Source organism: Rhinopithecus bieti, unplaced genomic scaffold, assembly GCF_001698545.2.
Source record: "Rhinopithecus bieti isolate Rb0 unplaced genomic scaffold, ASM169854v2 scaffold_41274, whole genome shotgun sequence".
Taxonomy (NCBI): Eukaryota; Metazoa; Chordata; class Mammalia; order Primates; family Cercopithecidae; genus Rhinopithecus; species Rhinopithecus bieti.
Window position 1 is genome coordinate 101,185 of NW_016816882.1, and position 23,325 is coordinate 124,509.

Sequence of the window (23,325 nt, forward strand, 5' to 3'; positions counted from 1 at the left end):
CGGGCAGCCGCGCGGCCGCGGCACTTTTTTAATTTTTTCGGGTGCCGCAGCGGCGACCCCTCGGCGCCGATGTCCCTGATCCCTGGAGCGACGACGGCCGCAGCCTAAGCTGGAAAGTAAGTGTGTGGGCTCGCGGGAGGGCGCAGAGACTCCTGCCCACGAGACCCTCGGCCCTCGCCCCAAACACGCGCCGGGGTCGGGACCTGCGCACCGGGGGCTGGGGGCCTCCCTCCCGCTGCCCGGTCCCCAGCGCCTGGCGGCCGCCGCGGCTTTCCTGCCCCGCCTCGTGTTCCTGCCCGCACTCGCCTGCTGCTCCCCTCCCCCCGGCAGGCGCACAAGTTTCACCCTCCATTTGCTTTTCCCGGCGATTCCTCTCCCTCGTCTCCCGTACGCGCCGCGCACGACCTCTGCCTACGCTGGGCTGTGCGGATCAGGAACCCCCAGCCCCGAACTTGAGCGCCGCACTGAACCTTGCTGGACGCCCTCGCGGCTGCTTCTCCGCTGCCTGCCGCCCCGCGCCCCCCTGGGCCCCCGACACCACAGGACGCCCGCCCTCCTCAGCCCTCGGGGCTGGCTGTCTGTCATTCCAGCCCCAGATCCTGCACCTTGGCCCCCTCCCTGTCTTCCCACGCCCCTGCTGCCCGCGCGGTCTTGCGTTTCTCCCCGAAGTCCTGCACTCCTTGCCGGTCCTGCCCACCCCCTCTGCCCAGTGCGCCCCTCTCTACTGGCCGCGGATCCTCACGCTCCACCCCTCCCAGCTTCCCAGCCCGGAGCCTCGCCGCTGCCCTCCTGCGCCGCCGCTTCCTCCTCTCCCTGCCAGGAGTTGAAGCGGAGCTGCGGCACCTCCCTGGCGGATCTGGTATCCCCCCCACCGGCTGCTGAGGCTGCCGGCCCTCTCCCCTGGACCGCCACCCGGAGAGCGAGCGGCGGGGCCGGGATTTGGCTGCGTGTTGGCTGAGTGCGACACACCGCGAGCGCGGGCAGTGGAGGCGCCGCGGCGGCAGTGGCCGCTCGGGGCGCAGCGGTAGTCAGGTGTGTGTGTACAGCGGGGGACGCGCGCTGCCGGCTCCTGGGCTGGCGACAGATTGTGCAGGAATGCGAGGAATGCACCAGGGGCAGAGTCCACACAGCCCGCCGCGGCTGCAGTAGCGCCTTCCCTCCCCAGCTCTCGCCGCGCAGCCAGAGGTCACCGGAGCATCTTCGGAGCTGGTGAGCCTGATTCCACTCCTCTTCTCCCATTGCTTCCCTCCATGCGGCAGAGGGGGAGCGCGGTAATTCTTTGGGGCTCCAGCTAGCATTTCGTCTGGGTTTTTGCTGCATTGGTCTTCAGGACCGTGAATTTGGGGCCGATGACTCTGTGGCCAAGGTTATTGATCATTGCACAAGGCTGTTTGCAAGTTTGGTGTGCAAGGTTTGGATAGTGCCTGGTTTTTACCAGGGTTTTCTGAAAACCAACAGTAACAGGGGACCTGAAGGTTCATAGAGTAATGAGCTTGGAGCCAACATATTTTAGCTCTATCAGAAAAATGCCTGTTAGTGCTTATGGACGGGCATGTATTGCAAGAGAGATCTTGAATGCATCACTTTGGTATCCTAAGAAGTGTAATTTTTTCCCTCGTCATACTGGGCTGTGTTTAGACTTCGTATAATACATAATGAATAGAAACAGAGAAGCACTGTTTGGTCAGCGATGGGACAGATAGAACTGTCTGGTACAGTTAAATTCGGGGCGTGTCAGTTACCATTGAAAGTAACACGGGGACACCACAATCATGTATATTTCAAGATGTTATTTATTAGTGGAGGTCTCAGTTCTTTGTTACTGAGTTTGACTGAAAAAAAAAAATAAATGCTGCCCTACAACTTTTAAAGAACGGTAATTATTTACGTGTAAAATCAATGATGGTCAGTAGGCATTTTTGGTCAAATTTTGTTTTCCTTAATACGGGAGAGCAAAATTTTGACAGAAAATGGTTCGCGAGAATTGAGCTTAGATTCTTTTTATTTTAAAAGAGAAACTAGAAGAATGCTTGTCTTCTTGAATGCAGTATATTGCTGTGAGAGTATCTTCGTTTTGGTGCCTGTGAAACAGTTATGGAAAATGGCAACATGAAAAGGAGAACAACTAATGTCTGAAATAAGTGTTTCCGGATGTTGAAAAGCATCATATGTGTGTTTTTATTTGACATAATTTGCTTGGGAGGTTGCATTTATGATAAACCTCTTTGCACCTGGTTATTTTATGTCAGATTCAGTAAAATAATAAGTCAGTTGTCTGACCAATCAGCTTTCTTCCAACACCTACTTTGTGTAGATCAAGGACATCGAAAACTATCAAATAGGAGCCTTTAGTTAAGGACTCAACAGAAAGGAAAAAAAATAGAAAAAAAATATTTTGCACTCAGAAAGGTTTATCTTTTGGTTGCTATGTTGTTTTCCAGCTGTGTGCATAATCAGTGAATCTTCTAATTTAGAGGTTTAATTTGTGTCCAGTAACACTGTGGAGGATATTGGGAGGTGTTTGTAAATGCCAACAGGAAACTTTTATTATGTAACAATATCATATTACAGCAGAGTTTAACCCATGCTTAACCCGTGCTTATTTGACTTGATGTCAAGATGAGGAAGTAAAAGCAAATTTAGTTTCCCTGCCGCATTAGAAATTGAAAACCCTGTTCAGATGTATGGATCACACACACACACACACACACACACACACACACACACACAATTGGCTGTGCAAATAGTTTTGCCTGCTTCAGGTAAAGGTAACCTTTCGGTTAGAAATGCTTTCTATTTGTTACAGATATTTGAAGAGAGGAAGTTTTTCAAGTAGAGATCCTACACAATTGAAAATAACCGAAATCATGTTTTGACCGAAGTACATTCCCTCCCCACCCCCTACTATTATGTAAGGAGAGGGTGCTGCATCTGGCGTCTTATATATTATACTGAAGAGTCGAAGTTGGGGAAGCGAAGTATCCAGTTATTTTAATTTTTACCTGTATTGTTTTTGGAGGGAGGTAAGGGAGCAGAGAGTATTGATGGAAAACAAGGGAAGAAGAAACTGGGGGCAGCTAGTATTCAACCAGAAAGTAAAATTATGTACTTTATTGCAGCAATAACGCATTTATAAGCTGAATAAATCAAATCTCATTTTGTGACTAGTTCTGACATAATATGAATTTAAAGAAACTACTACCAAATTCAGTTTAATAAAAACTTTAGCACTTGTATGACCTTGAGTATTTGGATTAGGTTTAAATCAGAATCGCAGTTTTCTTCCTTTTCTTGTAAATAGGCAAAGTAAATTTAATGTAAAATTTGAAACTCACTTTAATTTTAAAATGCAATTATTGCCAATTTTGACCTGAGTAATTTCCATGCTGTTACTCAGGGATCAATTTAAATAATATTCATACCCTGGATGATGCCAACCATCAGGTAAGTCTAGCCTCTTACCTGACTCTTTTGAAATATTAAGGTATTTCGAGAATGCTCTGTAATCGAATGTGTTTTTTCTATTTCAATTGAGCAGTAATTCCCTACCTTCCTTAATTCTAAAATGAACATCATATATTCATTCTTAAATGGAAGGTAAAACAGAGGTTATTATAGGGTTATTTTAGGGCATAAATGCCTATGGAATTGCATGTCAGTTTGGGAAGTTTGCCTTCACGCCTTCAAGTGTACAGGGAGATAATTACTCCTTCAATGTGTGAAATGATTCTGTAGTGCCCATCCTGCACTAAAGGGGAAGAAGAATCTGAAACATAACACCAGTGGACTGGGTATGTTTGGAGAATTAAATAACTGTTTCACAGCAGACAGTACTACAGACAGCTGCAAATGGAGAAAAGAAGGAAAACTTTTAAGATACATGGATGTAAGCTTTCTTTCTTACATCAATGGAAGTGATGATAGCAGTCAGCAGGTCAGTTCGATGCTCAGTGATAAGAAATAACAGGGTTATTTCAGGGTAAGGTAGTCAGACCCTGAGTCGCCAAGAACGTACTTGCTGGTTTCAGTTCAGAAGTTGCACAACATTCAAATATTTCTTACATTGTCATTTAATAATTCTGTGGAATTATCTTAATTTAGTGTGCTATGTTACCATTACTAAATTGGGGATGTTACATGATGGTGATCTTCAATTAAACTCAGGAATGTTGCAGACATTTTCTTCATCATTGACCTGTTGTTTTTTCCTTTTCATAATTTAGATTTATTTGATATACCAATAAATGTTGGTTATATCACTGATCATTTTATTATTCAGAGTCTTGATAACATTATAGTTTATTATGATTCATATATAATGATTCATTGCAGCTGATAAAATGTTAGGGATTGCATTGTGAGATATTATTACTACTAAATATATAAATTAAAATATGGAAGTGTCTGAGTTATTGTAAGTCATGTGATTGCAAAGCATTTTTCCTGAATGGAATAATGCCTGGTGGTTGGGTGGGTGCCAGTCCAGGTAGCTAGATATAGAATGATACAGTCCTCACAAAATCCAGAACTGTAGGGTAGGGAGGGAGGGGGCCAGGGGAACCACCTTTCTTTGACATCCGAGGCATGTTTGACTTCTATAGTTTCCTCTCCACTAAATATAAATTTGGTGAGTTGCAAATATTCAATGGTGTTAGTACTGCTCTTCCTTAATCTGTGGCCCTAAACTGCCCCCACCACCCCGCCACAACACACACACACTATGCCATCACTACATCTGTCGACTTGGCAAGGCAGAGGAAGCTCCTTGTGGCCTGAGGCCACGTGCATAACCTGTAGATATTGGTGTCCTGTATTCCAGGTTGAATTTAAAACAGGTGTGGGGTTTGACACAAAAATGATACTGTATATGAAAGTTAGGTAAAATGTGTATTTGAAATGAGGCTATCGGGGTACTATGCAGACTTTTGGGGCCTGGCTGGAAACTTGGAATGCAGTTTTTCATAGAAACCCACAATCGGTTTACAAATAGACTTTTGAAACACTGGCTAGGTGGTATGTGAAGTTTTGTCCCATTGCAAGCTGTGTTTTAATTGCAAGCATGAGGGAGGTAAAAAGTATCCCAAATCAGAAATTAGGAGATCTGCCATTAAACCTTATTACCTTGACAAACCATTTAACGTTTGGATAATAGTTTCCTCCTTTTAAAAATACAGTTTGGATTATATTGATCTAAGTTACATTTTAGCTCAAGATTCCTGAAGTTCACGGTGGTTTTAAAATTTTCTTAAGAAAGAAAGAAAAAAAACTTTTCCAAGCTTGAATATGCTGTTCCCTCTTGTATCTCAATTCATGGCAGCAAGGAAGTTGAATTTTCTCTTTTGAGACTTTGACCCTTCTTCACGTTCATTTTTAATTGTTTTGTTTTATTTTAAAACAATATCATTTTGGGAAGTGAGGGGAAGGGATGAAGCACATGTTTTCAAAGTCTTGCTACCTCTACCCTAGTCCAAGATTACATATGGTAGTTTTGGCCAGGGAGAGTGCTTGAGATTTCACCTTCACATTCAGTGAGGCTCATGAAGTGTCATTAAGGTAGTGAGGTGTCATGGTTAGCAACCTTACTGTCGGGGTCCAATTCTGGCACTGCAACTTGCTAGCTGTGTAACCTGGCAGATTGTATAAACTCTATGTTCCTCGTTTTGCTCATCTGTAGGATGGAGTGATGAAAGTACCCACTTCATATGGTTTTTGTGGAGATTAAATGAATTAATACATGTAAAGTGCTTACAACAGGAACTGGCTCAGAGCCAGCACTTAATACATTTAAATCATTATTTTTACATTGTGGTGCTTTATGATGGTTTCTGCCGCATTTACCAAATGCCAGGGAAATTATTGGCTTGCTTTCTGTGTGGGTTTTGTCAAAATGATTATGGATTTCAACAGGATATTTCAGGGAAGAAATAAACTGCTGAAGAGAACCATTATGAGCTTGATAGTTTATAGGACATTGTCTGTAGGAAAGAGAATCCAGCACAGTAATTAAGGGCCTTTTTAAGTAAGGAAGTTGTAGCTTCTTGTGGTAGGTAATACTTGGAGAGGCATTAACCACCACTAGCCAAGAAGTATAGGAGAATGTATACAATTATTGCATTTGTAATCCCAGGTTAGTAGTCATTTTATAAAATGTCTTTGCTAGTCAGTACATGAATAAAGCGTTAGAAACTGTTGATCATTTAACGCCATTTGCCCAAATGCAACTTGTAAGTTAACTCTTTAAGCTGGCTTTTCTGTCTGAAAGTGATCACAGTTGAAAAAATAAATAAATGGATATCTGAAATCAGCAGGAGACTCCCAAATCAAGAAAGGCTAGAAAAAAGGAAGGAGGTTTGGAAGATACATGATATAAATCAACAGACAGTGGTTAAACAGATATCAAGAGGCTCTAGTTCTAGTCCTGGCTTTGCCACTGTGCAGGTGTGTGTCCCATGAGCAAGTCATTTAACTCTTGTGGGCTTTAGTTTTCTTGTCTATAAAATGAGGGAACTGGTCCAGATGCTCTCTAGAGTCCTTCTAGTACTTACATTTCGCAACTCTTAGAACATCAAGCCATTACATTTTTTCCTCAGCAAGAATGTACTGTCTTCCCAAGGATTTATGACAATTTACCCTTTGGGATAAGGAGAGAAAATTGAAGTTGTATACTTGAAATTCTCAGCTCCTGAAAATATAAGTGTCGCAGCCAGACAAACCTGTGACCCCTTTGTGGCTGAGTCAGTGGCTCCGTGTCTTGTGTGATAGTGGTGTGAAGTGCTCCAGGAGTGAGGATCCTTGGGGCTCCTCCCGGCAGAAGCTGAGCAGTGAGCCTTTATGGAGCTGCACATCTGCAGTTTGTCACAGCCCTGCCTTCTGGGACTCATTTATCTACAACCAGTCCACTGTGCACACTGGAGACTTCACCTCTGATTGAGACTACATTTTCTAGAAGTTGGATAGAAACAAGAAAGGGGATTTAGGATGGTGATTAGAAGGGACTAGTCTTGTTACAGTGAGAATGACCCACTTCTTACTTGCTCAGATGGTTTGATTTGTCCTCAGAGAAGTTAAACAACTGACACAGAGTCGGTCCTCTGAACACATTTTGTATGAATACTTCAGGTTCATAGGGAACTCACTAATCCGTATCTCATAGAATATAGGTACTTTTCATTCAACTCTAATTATTACAAATAGACAATCTACCAGTGTTCAGAAATTGTGGCACATTTCATGAGGATAATTTTTTACTTGGATTTGTGCTCTTCTGTAAAAGTAATTTAAAATTCAGTGATGAAAGTTTCTTCCAGACCCTGTTCTCTTCCTTTGTGGAGGAAAAAAAGTCCCTACAGAACTCTAGTATGTATAAATCTATAAAACAATTTTTAAAAAGTATTGAGGTTAGCTCTTCCCCTTTGCTAATGCAATAAGGACAGTATTTGCAAAGGGAAGCATTAATTATACTACTATTGTATGCAGTATTAAATGAATTGTCAATGTCACGATCAAAGTAAACCCTTGAAGAACTGGCTGTTGTTCCCATACCTTCATGAGAATTGTAAACACTCATGTAAAACAAACCATTATTTACCACTTTGCAGTAAAATGGATCATGTGTTCTGATACCTATACCCTGGGTTGAGTGGGAAACAGGGACTGTTTGATGAGTTAAAGGTAACTTTATTCCTGTATACCACTAGGGGTGCAAGTGAGGGAACTGTAGACAATTATTACTTTAGATATTTGTTGGAGTCCTACTGTGTGTGAGGTATTGTGTTTCATTTTGCATACTTATTTAAAACCATACTACTTATTTGAAATGATTCATTTTAGTTCCTTTTAACCAACATTTTTTAGTCCCCTGCTCCATATCAGACTCTGATAGGTCTTATGGCCAAAAAAGATGACTTCCTCCAGGGATACTTACTGTCTGTGTTAGATTCAGTAATGGGAGTCTCAGTCTTTAAGGAATCCATGATACATTTTTCAATCTGGTTAGGAAAGATAAGACATAAGGTAGAGAAGATTGTCCTAGAAATGTTGGTATATAAATAAACATGTAAAATTGTTTCATAAGTATTAAGGATGAGCTATAAAATAACCAGGTTTTAGCTCATACTTCTACTTGCTTAGTTGTGTATTACATGATAAATTACCTGATTCTGGAGATGTGCATTAACCACTCTCATTAGCTTTCTTTGGGATAAGTCTGCACCAAAGATAAATAGTGATTTCAAAACAAATTTTAATTATGAACTTGATTATTGTGACTGTATCTCTTGAAACACTTTACCATATAGCCTATGTGAAATAATTAATCATAATGACAATACATTATTTATGAGAAATCATAATTTATGCCTTAAGATCTGTCATTTTGTTAAGTTCTTATTTTATTTTCATACAGCAGTATTTTGGTTTACTGTGTTTTTTGCTTTTCTTATATTCTCTATGTTTGTGTGCCTTTATAAGCCCAAACTTACTGTTGAAAATATTCCCTCCCATTGTTAGGAATAAACAGAATGTTTTAAAATCTCTTGTGACATATGCTAGAATAAATGGTCTCGCTGACTCTACCTTGAATCTCAGAATGATGCACTGATGGGAATTTTTCACTTACTGTCAGTTTGTCAGTGACTACATAAGCAGTAAGTCTGTTTTAAAAAGGCACTGAATGAGGAATCAGAAAATCGAACTGGACTTCACAAGAACTATTAATGCTATTAGTCTGAGACTTGTGATAAACAACTCAGATGTTAAAGGTCTAATTCGGACTGTTAACAGATGAAAAATAAGTGTCAGTCTGAAATCTTTGGATAGTATATTGGCAAGTGTCAATCTTCCAAAATATGGTTTAGAACTGTGAATATAATTTTTCATAGAAGCAACATTAATCCGTAAATCTCCCATCCTATAGTGTAACTAGAGTATATCAGTTCCATGGGAACATAGTTCTGCTCTAAGCTACTCAACAGCAGGGACTTTATCTTTCTGCGTGACTTAATCTCAACCTTCATCGGTTCTCCATACCTTAAGTGAATGAATGAGTTTGACTTCTACTTTTGAACGCCCTCACCTACTACTTTTCGATAATCTTGTCTGTCTGTGCCTAATACTTATCCTCTGTCCTTTTGTAAACTGGTCTGAGACCCTAATACCATTTATCCTGCATGTTTCAAAGGAAAAAACTATTTAGACTTTTTAAAAAAATGTTTTTGTAATAAAACTTGCTAGATAAATAATTAATTATACCAAATTCTTTAGTAAAGAAATTAATGGCCGGGTGCAGTGGCTCAAGCTGTAATCCCAGCACTTTGGGAGGCTGAGGCAGGTGGATCACTTGAGATTAGGAGTTCAAGACCAGCCTGGACAACATGGTGAAACCCTGTCTCTACTAAAAATACAAAAAAGAAAAAAAAAATTTGGCAGGCGCCTGTGGTCCCAGCTACGTGGGAGGCTGAGGTAAAAGAATCACATGAACCCATGGGGCAGAGGTTGCAGTGTGCAGAGATTACACCACTGCACTCCAGCCTGAGTGACAGAGCGAAACTCCATTTCAAAAAAAAGAAAGAAAAGAAATTAAATTAGAAGATTATAAACAGATTGGTTCATGTTCATTTTAACCTTAATTGCCTGGATTATAACCACAGTGAGATGAGTTTTCATAATGCTCTTTATCATACTATTACTAGGCACCCATCAAGCACCAAGACTAAACTAAGCTTTGAAAGTGTGATGTTGAGCAAACTTTCTGTATCCATACCTTTTGTGGATCAGTAATATCTTTGTATAGTCAGCTGAAGAGTTGAAGACAGAAGTAGATATAATTTAAAGCACATGAAGTTTTTCAAAGGGGAAATGTTACAAAAATGCTAAGGGTATTATTGGTACTATAAAATTACATAAATGTTAAGAGTAACAAAACGAAATTTTGTAGCTTGTTTGGACCTAGTTGGTATAGTAAGTAAACCTTTGTTTGGTCTTAATATAGTAGATAGAAATGTTCTTATACATTTTGGTTGTCCCTCTCCCAACCTCACATAATTACTGTAATAAAATTCACAGAAAGAAAGATCCTGTGTACCCTTTTTATCGTTTTTCTCCAATGGTAACATCTTGCAAAACTGTAATACAATGTCACAACCAGGATATTAACATTGATAATATCAAGATACAGAACATTTCCATCACCACAAAGCTCATCTCGCCTACCCTCATCCACTCCTAAGTCTCTGGCAACCATTCGTTGTTCATCACATCTATAGTTTTGTCATTTTAAGAATGCTAGTGGCATACACCTGTAGTTACAGCTACTGAGGAGGCTGAGGTGGGAGGATGGCTTGAGCCTGGGAGGGCAAGACTGCAGTGAGCCATGATCTCACCACTGCACTCCATCCTGGGTGAAAGAGTGAGACCCTGTCTCCAAAAAAAAAAACTGTGGCCACGGTGGCTCACTCCTATTATCTGAGCACTGTGAGAGGCTAAGATATGAAGATTGCTTGAGGCCAAGAGTTCAAGACCAGCCTGGGCAACATAGGCAGACCCTGTCTCTAAAAAAAATTTTAAAAATTAGCTGCGTGTGGTGGCAGGTGCCTGTAGTCTCAGATAATTGGGAAGCTGAGGTAGAAGGATTGCTTGAACCCAGGAGGTTGAGGCTGCAAGGAGTTATGGTAGTGCCACTGCACTCCAGCCTGGCCAATAGAGTGAAACTCTAGCTCCAAAAAAAAAAAAAACATATAAATACGTTGATAAAGTATGTAATTTTGGATATTTTTTCCCATTCTGCATAATTCTTTGGAGATTATTCCAGGTTCCTGCATGTATGGGTAGTCTGTTCTGTTTTATAGCCAAGTAATATTCCATAATATGGATGTACCACAGTTTGCTTAACCATTCACCTGCTGTTTCTAACTTATAGCTACTACAAATAGAGTTACTATGAATATGTATGTACAGTTTAGCATAAGTATACTTTTCTCTGGGGGAACGCCCAGAAATGCAATTGCTGCATTGAATCATAATTTTATTTTATTTATTTATTTATTTTATTTTTTGTGAGATGGAGTCTCACTTTGTCACCCAGGCTGGAGTGCAGTGGCGCGATCTCGGCTCACTGCAAGCTCCACCTCCCGGGTTCAGGCCATTCTCCTGCCTCAGCCTCCCGAGTAGCTGGGACTACAGGCGCCCGCCACCATGCCCGGCTAATTTTTTGTATTTTAGTAGAGACGGGGTTTCACCATGTTAGCCAGGATGGTCTCGATCTCCTGACCTCGTGATCTGCCCACTTTGGCCTCCCAGAGTGCTGGGATTACAGGCCTGAGCCACCGTGCCCAGCCCGAATCATAATTTTTAAAGCTTTCTTTCTAAATTATACACTGAATTATGTGAGACCTCAGTAATCCAGCCATCTTTATCAATGTGTTGGTAAATTAAAATAAAGAATTTTATAAGTTAGATTTATAGCTTGGTAAATTACAAAAACTTGTCTATAAAATCAAGTCTTTTATCTTTTGTTACTGTTTTATAAGTAGTACTTCCCACAAGTTTACCTTATTTTTTAGCAAAACCCCATTGATTTTAAGTAGAATTTGTGAAGTTGCTTTGTAACTTGGCTTCAGGATTTGTTTGGTTTTGTTATATTTTATTTTGTTTTAGATAGCAGGCACATTTCATTTTCTGTAACAGTATTGTATTTTAAAATGTAATCATTAATGTTGACTCTTTCAGAATTTCACCTGTATATGATCATAGGTAATATTCTTACAAAAAAATGTTGATAGTGCACCATGCTAACAGGCAAGGTGAGGATGTAAAATGAAGACAGTATTTTCCTATGTGATTGGAATTAATCCAGTCATTAGGTTGAAGCCAATAAGCATATGTGATACTTTAAAAGGTGAGGATTGTTTCATTCCTAGAAGAAAAGAAATTAGACATTTTCTTTTCTTATTCTTCGAGACAGGGTCTCACTCTGTCACCCAGGCTGGAGTGCAGTGGTGGTACTTTTATAACTCACTGCAGCCTCAAATTCCTGGGCTCAAGGGACCCACTCGCCTCAGCCTTCTGACTACCCGGCCCTACAGGCACATGCTACCATGCCCGACTGATTTTTTTTGTTTTTGTTTATTGTAGAGGTGAGGTCTGGCCATGTTGCCCAGACTGGTCTCGAACTCCTGGCCACAAGCAATCCTCCTGCCCCAGCTTCCGAAAGTACTGGGATTACAGGCATGAGCCACCATGCCTAGCCAGAAAATACATTTTTTTTTTTTTTTTTTTTTTTTGTGATGGAGTCTTGCTCTGTTGCCCAGGCTGGAGGGCAGTGGGGTGATCTCGGCTCACTGCAACCTCCACCTCCTGGGTTCAAGCTATTCTCCTGTCTCAGCCTCTCGAGTAGCTGGGATTACAGGCACACACCACCATGCCCAGCTAATTTTTGTGTTTTTAGTAGAGATGGAGTTTCGCCACGCTGGCCAGGCTGGTCTCGAACTCCCGACCTCAGGTGATCTGCCTGCCTTGGCCTCCCAAAGTGCTGGGATTACAGGCATGAACCACCACACCCGGCCAGAAAGGACATTTTCTAAAGTGATTTTCTTATCCCCTCCTTCCCACCATGCTTTTTATGTGACGGTTGTATATACCTCTGCCAGAGAAATATGTTGAAATTGCATCTGGCTAAATAAAGTCTTCATGATTGATACTTTGGTTAGTTTTTATTAATGTCTTTTCTACCTTGAAGGTCAAATCTGTTTATTTTCATAGTTTAAAACACCATCAGATTACTTAACTAGCTTTATACTCTGTTCGGTATTAATTTTACGTTCATTTTAATATTTTTATTATCATTACTTCAGTCTTCCAAAATCCTAGCTGAGAAGGTAAGTGTTGACTGTAATCAGTCCTAAAATACAGCTATACAATAACATTCATTTTTAATATGGTGCTTTTAAGGATTTGATCCTTTTTCTGTATTTGAATGATATAACCTCAGCATTATTTACTTTCACAGAAATAATTATCCTCCCAATAAGTCGTGTATTTCCTGAAGGTTTTTCTGTGATTACTTATTATGTCCTTCTCTACCTGGTGAGCCCTTGTTTTTCTTCTTCGGGGTCTAACTCAATGACCCCTCTTTAATGAGGCTTTCCCTGGCTCTTTGCTCTGCCACACTCCAGATTTCAACCTTCCCACCTGTGCTTGTCATCACTCTGCACATAACTCTGCTTTGAACACTTGTCACATTGTGAATAGTTTCTGTGTCTGTTTCCTGGCCATGTTGTGAGCTCTCAGCAGGTTAGAACTGTGTCATAGCCATCACTGTATTTCTCTCGTGGAGCAGTATTCCTAACATATAGTAAGCAACAGGTGCTTTCTTTGAGTGAATGAATAATTAAATAATTTGTTTACAACCTTAGTTATCCCCTTCTCCTCTAACCTTAAGTGGCTCCCCATTGTTTGCCCTGCAGGATCATATTCAGATTCTCTAACGACCTACCATATAAGGCCCATTACAGTCAAACCCTAATTACTCTCCTTCCTGAACCCTCCACATCAGCAAGACTAGTCTCTACTCCTTGTTCTCTGTCTCCCTCCACTCTGGGTTCACATCTTCATAGTCCTTCAAGACCTAGTTCAAATAGATACTGTAATAGTATCTAACTTTTTTTCAGGTAGAAGGAAAGAATGAGCAAAGAGCTCACTCTGATGACAACAAGAACAAAAAACACCACACATTCTGCTAATTCGTGATTTTCTTCAACCCATCAGAGAGCTGATATCTCAGTATAACCAATTAGCCTGAAATCTAAGGAAGGAAAGGCAACTCCAAGGTTGGGCTTGCTTACCTGGGACAGGTGATGCTGGACACTAGTAGGAAGAACTGAGCTAAAAATTGTCAGCAAATTGCTAAGTGTTGAATGTGGGCAGGCAAGAGAATACAGAACCCCATAGGGCATCAGTCCGGTGGTGAATTCATACCCGTTGAGGGCTTTTCTACATGGACCTCCCCTGATGCTAATTTAAAAAAGATTGGCCAGAGTCCTGAGAAGGCCTCCCACTGAGTGCGGGCCCGGGGAGGAGAGCAGCAGCCTGAGGACAGAAAGGCAAAAAACCTCAGTCTTCCTTAAGGCACTAGTGAAAACCATTGAGAGTGAAAATTTCTGAGAGTATTGTTAGGCCATGCCAATTCAAAAACAGCATGCTTGCTGCAAACACAGCCCCCTTCAGCCCAGCCACCAACCTAAGCTCCTCCTCAACAAACACTACGCACCCACCACGGGCAGGGGAATCTCTCAGAGCCTTGGAGGTGAAGGAGAGAGAAGGATGGCCCAAGACAAGGTTTTGGTTGAAAAAGTTTTAGGATAGAGAGGACTTAAGCATGGTAATGGATGGAGTGAGGAAAGCCAAAGAATAGAATTAATAGAAATCAGGGAGTAAGGAGGATAGGTTGTAAATCATATAGCATGAATTTTCTTCCTGCATGTTTCATCAATGTAGATGCTTAGGCATGCAAGTTTAATTTTGTTTAAAATGGGGAAAACCCTACATGAATAGATTCCTGGATTAAATTTAGTATCAGATTTAATTTTTACAGTCAAGAACAATTAAATTGTCTGCTCGTATTTTCTGGATCATGAGATCTATTCACACTGAAATGTCTAACATTTTGCTTATTGTCAAAAAAAGCCTTTAAGTGCTGACACGAAGGATTGTGCTTTATTTCAAATTGTGCACATCACTGCAGTAACAGAGGCTCATCACACATGAGAGAAGACATACTGGAAGTAAGATTCATCTCTTCTAGTTGATTTGACATAAGCAGTATTATCCAACTAAATATCAGTGAATGCCTGTTTTAATATTTCTCCCATCTTATTCATAGTTACAAAATCAGGACAATTTATTTCTTCTATTAAATGCCATTTATTGAACTAAGCATTATTTCAAAGAAAAAAGAACTAGTCATTGAAAGTAATTCCTTTTTTAGTTACTCCATTAAACTTAACAATAGCATTTAAACACTTCTGATTATTGAAAAATTAAACATGCCTAAATTATTTGGTCTCATTCTACTCATAGCCAGAATTTAAACATAGCTTATCAAGTGGTTTCTGAAAGGTATAGAGTAGAAATGCATTCCTCTTCAGCTCTTTTTCTGTACCAATAAAGTTCTATCTAGGAAGCTTAGCACAGAACTAAAAGTGAATCAATAGGAAGATGTTGGTTAAGGAATATATAATTAGTTAGACAGAAAGAATGAGTTCAAGGAATCTGTTGCACAGCATAGTGAATATCATTAATGATAATATATTTTTGAAATATGCAGAGAGTGGATGTTAGGGGTTCTCACCACAAAAATGATAGCTATGTTAAGTAATGCATTTGTTAATAAGCTAGTTTTAACATTCCACATGTATGTATACTTCAACATCGTGCTGTACTCAATAAACACAGTTTTATTTTTAGTTTCTAAAATTTAAAATCAAAATGAATTTTAAAAGTAGAATTAAAACTGTCTTTAGGCTGACCATATCAGTTTTATGTCTTTTCAACCAAATTGAGTCAGATAGAGAAAAGGAAAAGATCTGCATACTCATTACAACCTATGCTTTTCCTATGAGGAGGGCCAGTCATCTAATTTTTTAAAAGCAGTGAAAAAAAGACTACAGACTCTGTAGCATAGATTTATGTTAAATGTTACAAGCATGAAATATTAAAATATATCCATTTACAATAGAGTAAACAGACAACCTACAGAATGGGAGAAGATATTTGCAAACTGTGCATCTGACAAAGGTCTAATATCCAGCATCTGTAAGGAACTTAAATTTACAGGAGGAAAACAACTCCAGTAGAAAGTGGGCAAAGGACATGAACAGACACTTTTCAAAAGAGGACATCCATGTGGTCAACAAGTATATTTAAAAAAGCTCAATATCACTGATCATTAGACAAATGCAAATCGAAAAACCACAATGACATACCATTTCACACCAGTCAGAATGTCTGTTATTAAAAAGTCAATAAATAACAGATGCTGGTGAGGTTGCAGAAAAAAGGGAACACTTACATACTGTTGGTGAGAGTGTAAATTACCTCAGCCATTGTGGAAAGCAGTATGGTGATTCCTCAAAGAGCTGAAAGCAGAACTACCATTCGACCCAGCAATCCCATTACTGGGTATATACCCAGAGGAATACAAATCATTCTACTATAAATACACACACACACACAAATGTTCATTGCAGCACTGTTAACAATAGTAAAGACATGGAATCAACCTAAATGCCCATCAGTGGCAGACTAGATAAAGAAAATGTGGTACATACACTCCGTGGAATACTATGCAGCCATAAAAATAACAAGATCCAGTCTTTTGCAAGAACATGAATGGAGCTGGAGGCTCTTATCCTCAGGAAACTAACTCAGGACTAGAAACCAAATACCATATGTTCTCAATTATAAGTGGGAGCCAAATGATGAGAACTCATGGACACAAAGAAGAAAACAACCCTTGGGTCTACTTGAGGTTAGAGGGTGAGAGCAGAGAGGGGGCAGAAAAGGTAACTATGGGATATGGGACTTAATTCCTAGGTGATGAAATAATATGTACAACATACCCCAGTGATAGGAGTTTACCTATGTAACCTTCACATGTACCCCTGAACCTAAAATAAAAGTCTAAAATACATATATATCCATTTAAAGCAACTCATACTGTATCTTAGCTTATTTTTTGCTTTGAAGCTAGCTTATGAAATTTTAAAATCAGGTAAAATTTGTGTGGCTTGTAAGGTCAGCATTAAAAAACCTAAGGAAAGGGGAGGACTCTGATTTTCCAATGGTTAAGAAGCAAGGTGATACTAAATGAATTATATTTATTATGTGGATTACATAATACAATTTCTGTGTTTACGGGGTATTTTTTTCATTTTAATTCCCAAAGCAAAACTGCAAAGATAACCAGAACAATTGTTTTCCGTCTTTCATCCTCATAACCATGAACAAGTTTTAGCAGAAGCTACTTGAGGACAGATAATCTGCCTTTTACACGTTTGCTGCCCCTAAAGTACTGAGCAAAGACAGAGGGAAGCTCCGAAAGTACAAGACTCTGGCTGACTTGAAGCTACCACATAGCTGAAAACAATAGAGTCTTTCTGTAATCAGTAATGACATTCTGGGATCCCTGAGGCTCACTTGCTGTTACGATATCACTTCTAAGATATTATAATACCAAAGCTATTAGAAACAAAGGATCTAGGCCATGTTGATTATTGAACCCCTGCCCACTCCTAGCACTGGGCCTCAGAAATCAGTTATTGATGAGAATTCACAGAATTACACTGAAAATGTCAAAGTTAAGCCCAATAAAAATTTAAAAAAAATAATAAACCATGAGATTTTAAGTGAAGGCAAGAATAATTTGACAACTGCTTGTGCGTAAAATGTTTTCCATAATCCATTTCGAAAATGAAAATTTACTTCCTGCTTCCCATTTGCAATGGTTTTTCACCAGTGCCCTAAGGAAGACTGGGTTTTTTGCCTTTCCCTCAGCAGTGTAAGGCTGTTCCATAGTAGAGATAGGGGAGAAGGATGCAGGCAGGATTTCTTGCCTCTCCCACACTGGCTGCTGCTCCTCTCCCCAGGCCCGCACTCAGTGGGAGGCCTTCTCAGGACTCTGGCCAATCTTTTTTAAATTAGCATCAGGGGAGGTCCATGTAGAAGAGCCCTCAAGGGGTATGAATTCACCGCCCGACTGATGCCCTATGGGGTTCTGTATTCTCTTGCCTGCCCACATTCAACACTTAGCAATTTGCTAAACATTTTTAACTCAGTTTTTCTTACTAGTGTCCAGCATCATCTGTCCCAGGTAAGCAAGCCCAACCTTGGAGATGCCTTTGCTTCCTTAGATTTCAGGCTAATTGGTTATACTGAGATATCAGCTCTCTGATGGGTTGAAGAAAATCATGAATTAGCAGAATGTGGGGCGTTTTTTTTGTTGTTGTTGTTGTTGTTCTTATTGTCACCAGGGTAAGATCTCTGCTCTTTCTACTAGAAGAAAAGTAAGATGCTTTTATAACTGCCTTAAGGAAGTTCACCTTTCCATTTAAAATGCCAAGGACCCCTGGTGCCACTCTTTAAATCTTTTTATTAGAGTTTTATTATTTTTGATAACATATCTATATGCTGTCTCCTCACTAAATTGTGGACTTTGAAAGTCATGAAACTGTCTTCATTATTTTTTTTTTTTTTGTCTTCAGCACCCAGCAGAGTGCGTGGCATAGAGTAGGTGCCCAGTATTTTAGACACAGCGGTTTGCATTTTAATCTCAGGGAGGGCATTTTTACTTTCTTATTGTTCTCAGTAAGTAGGAACAACCTGGCAGCAGATCTGTCTGTGCTCTGTCCACATCCTGTGGCACTTGCAGTGACCTGACAGCTTTCTACTGCAAGCTTCTAGAATTTTTAGCCAGAAGACTTCTCTGCCACCTACCTGTGTTGGGGCAGGTAAGAAGTGCCAGTGGGTTATCCCTCCAGGAGCAACCCTCAGTCAGTAGCTAAGTGTCTTCACCCCTTAGTTGGGATATCTTTGAGGTGTGTTCTTTGTAGGCTGGCAGAAGTGCCGAGTGGAAGTAAGACCCATTTGTTCACTGTGATAAGTGACTCAGTGCACCCCATATGGACTTCCCTGGCCTATCTCCCATATCCACCTACCAGATAAACTGCATGCACTGAAATTCTTGTCTTGGGTTCTGATTCTGGAAGAATCACAACCCAATACAGGCAGTTATAATTCACATAAATTTTCAGATATTTAGAATAGTTTTCTTTAATAGGGACAGTCGGCAAAATCAAGGAGCTTTTAGAGGGCAATTATAGCTTTCATCAGATTTTCAAATGTTCTTGCCTCTCCCTTCCTCTCATAGAATTCATTTTCATTGCAATAAAGACAAAGAAACATCCTTATCTTTTTAACTTAGAATATTAAAGCAGCTATTTTCCTTTCAGAGGACCGGTGTGCTGAATCTTTTTAGATGCGATCAGGAAATCATTGGGGTGTGTTGTAGGTACACATGTGATTGTATCTTAGTAACTGAATTTCAAAGATAGGATTTTACTTTTATATTCATGTTATTGGTTATCATCCACATGCACAGTGAAAAGTGTGCTGGGATGTCATATGATTGCTTTCCTGCACTTTTGAATTGGGGGCTCATCCTCTGATGATTTTTAAACTTTATTTTATTTTTTTAGAGACCAGTCTCACTCTGTTGCCCAGCCCAGAGTGCAATGGTGTGATTATAGCTCACTGCATCCTTGACCTCCTGGGTTCAAGTGATCATCTCATCTCAGCCTCCCAAGTAGCTGGGACTACAGGCGTACACCACCCTGCCTGGCTAATTTTTAATTCTTTTCTAGAGACTGAATTTTGCTGTGTTGCCAAGGTTAGTCTTGAACTTCTAGCCTCAAGTGATCCTCCCACCTCTCCCTCCCAAAATGTTGAGATTATAGGTGTAAGCCACTGTACCCGGCCCCTGAAGATTTTATTTGAAGTAAAATAGTCTCTAAAATAGTCTCAGATTAGAGACCTGCTGTTTCAAATTTAGGCGATCTCACTTTTAAAATAGTTTTCTTTTTCTGATTGTAAATGAAATCCATGCATTTGCAGAAAACTCTTTCAATGCAGAGCAGCACAAAAGAAGAAAGTAAAACCCAAGTATAGTTTAGCTGCATTCACAGGTGACCACTGCTGTCATTTTGTCTTATATGCTTCCAGGAGGTTTTTATTTTCTAAGCCTCTGCATGTATACATCTAAAAGAATTGGAATCAATAATCATCATATTCTTACTCCATTAAATGCTCTTCTAACACAAGTATTTAAAACATTTACGAAGAATTATATTCTTTCTTCTGTGAACACCTGTGTGATAGAATTCTTTGTAAATGTTAATTCATCCCTTATAATTGGACAATTTTTTTTTGCTTTTATAAATAATGAAAATCCACTTCTAGTTTATGACTGCCTTGAAGTTAAGCCACAGATATGACCACATTTATTTGAGGATGACACTGCTGATGAGGTTAGTGCTTGTAGAATCGCAAGCTTTTAGACTAAGGAAAGATGTTAGAGATCACCATATGCAGTTCTTCCCTTTTACAGGGGAAGAGCCTGAGATCTGGAGACACGGTCCCTGAGGTCAGCATGCATACCTGTATCAGGAGGCCTGGGCTACGTATCTTGTTTCCCATCAGCTTATCTGGCCGGAAATATCAGACTTTGCTGCTCCTCTCCCCTACTAATTGAAAAAACAGGAAATGATCTAGCCAACTCCGCTGGAGGTGTGCTTTTTACAAATAAGAAATTAGAAGAAAACCATACCAAAATGAGTGAACTACTTAACTGAAGCAGAAGTATCAGCTCCTGTACCATTGAGATAATAATTATGGCCTGATACCTCAGGAAGTCAAGCAGCAGGGGATAGACCCCATAAAGAAGAAAGAAGTATCAGTCTTAAAGTAAGGTTTCCTGAAATTCTGCTGTCATATTGATTAACTGGGATTAGGCTGAAGTTCAATTTCCTGGCGACAATATCCTGATTTAAAAAATGGCTAAATCGGGGCAGGATGGCACATGCCTGTAATCAATGCTACTCGGGAGGCTGAAGCAGGAGTATTACTTGAACTCAGGAGAGTGAGGCTGCAGTACACTGTGATCCTACCTGTGAATCGCCACTGCACTGCAGCCTGAGCAGCATAGCAAGGCACCCATCTCTCAAAAAAAAAAAGTCCAGGGCCTCATGCTAACTGAGCTGTAGACCAGCTTCTGAGGTGTGCCAATAAATAAATTGATGGCTATACTAATGCTTCATATGTATAACTGATAAGCCAGGGATAAAGTTTATTCCCTCAGTTCTTGTGTTCTAAGAGAAATTTCTAGTTCAGGCTAAAAAATGTTTTCAGTGTCCTAAAGTAGACTGGCAAAGGTTAGAGTTCTTAAATTTGCAGTTTTGTTTTGAAAGGGTGTGGTTTGAAGCTTAATGTTAACCTCATGTTAGCTAAAAGATGTGAGGCTATTGAATAGGAGCTTATAGCTTTATCCCAGATTTTAAAGACATTATTATTTAGATTTTTTCTATGAGTTCAGAAATATTACTTCTGAACCTTAAAAGTAATTTTATTAAGTTGTATGTTTTGTTTCTCCCATTCAGTGGGTTAGAATGTTATAAAATGGGGTTTTCACAGGCAGATGACATGCTATGGTTTTGATTTTCATAGTAAACCCTTTGGACTATGCCGATAGAAGTGTTTTTTACATTCTTGTGTTTAAAGACATTAACATGTTTTAGAAGAGTGGTACTAAGTGCTGTCCTAATCAAGATAAATGGAATCATCAGCAAGCATGTGGTCTGCCCACTGCTCTCTGTCTTGGCAATAGCTCATCTTTTTTTGTTAAGTAGTTTTCTAAATATTTGGATAGCTCGCCTAAGTTATCAGTGATGGCTTAAACCTTAATTCAGTGTGGTAAACACAAACAAAATGTGAATTATCCACGTAGTATTTTGGTAACTGTTTAAAAACATAATTTGAACTTTTGTTGTAAATGAAACAGATGATCACTAATGATAATTAAACTTTTTGCTTAGGGTTTGTATGGCACATTTTAAATATGGAACAGTACAGAGAATAATGTATGGAGTGCCCATGAAACTTATTCATATTTTTAAATCTTGTTTGCCAAGCTTGCTTAAGGATTCTGAAGTTGGTGTTTATCCTCTTCATTATGTTTTTATTTTTACTACATGTCTGTATCTCCATAAACATGGGCTTTTAGATGCAGAAAATCTTTGTTATAGTTATGATTTCCTGACACATTTTCCCCAGTATTGGAATTAGTAAATCCCACCCACTAAGTACTTCCATGGAGAGACTTGTTTCTATTCCTTTCTAGGCTAGGCTGCCAAGCCAGCATTCTCCAAGAGGTTTCTATTATTTTTATTTTTCCATTAGTAGGAGTTACCTAAGCAGTATTGTTTTTAAAACCTTTTTAATTCTCAAACAATTTAAATATTAAACATTAGCTAACTTTTAGTTCAGCATTTAATTTTTAAATTTATTTATTTTATTATTATTTTTTGCCTTTTTTTGATACGGGGTCTCCCTCAGGCTGGAGTGCAGTGGCACAATCTTGGCTCACTGCAGCCTCCACCTCCCAGGATCAAGCGATGCTCCCACCTAAGCCTCCCAAGTAGCTGGAACTACAGGCACATGCCACCATGCCCGGTTTATTGTTGTATTTTTTTAGAGACGGGGTTTTGCTGTGTTGCTCAGGCTGGTCTTGAAATCCTGGACTCAAGCGATCCGCCTGCCTCGGGCTCCCAAAGTGCTGGGATTACAGGCGTGAGCCACTGCCCAGCCCAATTTTTAAAATTAATTTTTTATTTTGTAATTTAAAATGTTTAAATTTTATTTTTCCTTAATATAGTCTTATTAAGCTTCTATAGGCAGATTGTTACTTTTGTACTTAAAATGAGAATCATCATGATGTCTTTATCAGTTTGGGAAAGAGTTCAACTAATATCAACTGTATTACGGGAAAAAAGCTTTATATTCTGTCATTGATGGCAGGTGAATAAAAAGCAGTAATAACTCTTGGTTTATTCTTTAGTCTCTGATTTACTGTATGACCCAGACAAGCAATCCTTTTTCCAAGTCATAACTTGGAAATGTGTATCTAAATCATTTCTGATTCCTCTGTTTACTTGACTTAATATTGAAATGTAGGACTTGCCCATAAACTGACTCCACAGTTTTGCTTCTGCCCTAGCTACAACCAGGGCTGCCCATGTGGCTTAAATGTTTGTATCCTTCGTCAGCTGAGAAGGGTATCAGAAAGAGGGGAGACTCATCTTCTCAAGACGTTGACTCAGAACTGCTGCTGCTTTACAAAGAGCACCAAATTGCAGATCTGTCCCATATTTCTAGGTCAGGAGTACATGCCTATCTTTTTCTGCTCAGAAGTCAGTGCCAACTCACAGGTTTTAAAGATTTCTGTAAAATATTTGCTTTTGTCTTAATTTTAAGTATCTAGCAACTCTGAAAATTTGCCTCCTATATGGAATTTGTTTATTATTTATTTATTTATTTATTTTTTGAGACAGAGTCTTACCTTTTCACCCAGGCTGGAGTGCAATAATGCGATCTTGGCTCACTGCAGTCTCTGCCTCCTGGGTTCAAGTGATTTCTCCTGCCATAGCCTCCCAAGTAGCTGGGATTACAGGCACCCACCACCACGCCCAGCTAATTTTTGAATTTTTAGTAGAGACAAGGTTT

General features: G+C 39.7%; 1 protein-coding gene across 10 annotated transcripts in view; it reads left to right on the forward strand.

Annotated features, from left to right (window-relative positions):
- PKP4 (plakophilin 4) overlaps nt 1-23,325 on the forward strand; it is a 236,480-nt gene continuing 213,155 nt past the window's right edge. For 4 of the 10 annotated variants that reach the window (XM_017855440.1, XM_017855445.1, XM_017855447.1 and 1 more), the window contains exon 1: nt 1-116. The gene's annotated coding sequence lies outside the window, so the exon portion shown is untranslated. Of the gene's footprint in view, nt 117-758; nt 1,210-23,325 lie in introns of all 10 variants that reach the window. The other 6 variants (XM_017855448.1, XM_017855443.1, XM_017855446.1 and 3 more) reach the window with 2 other exon arrangements.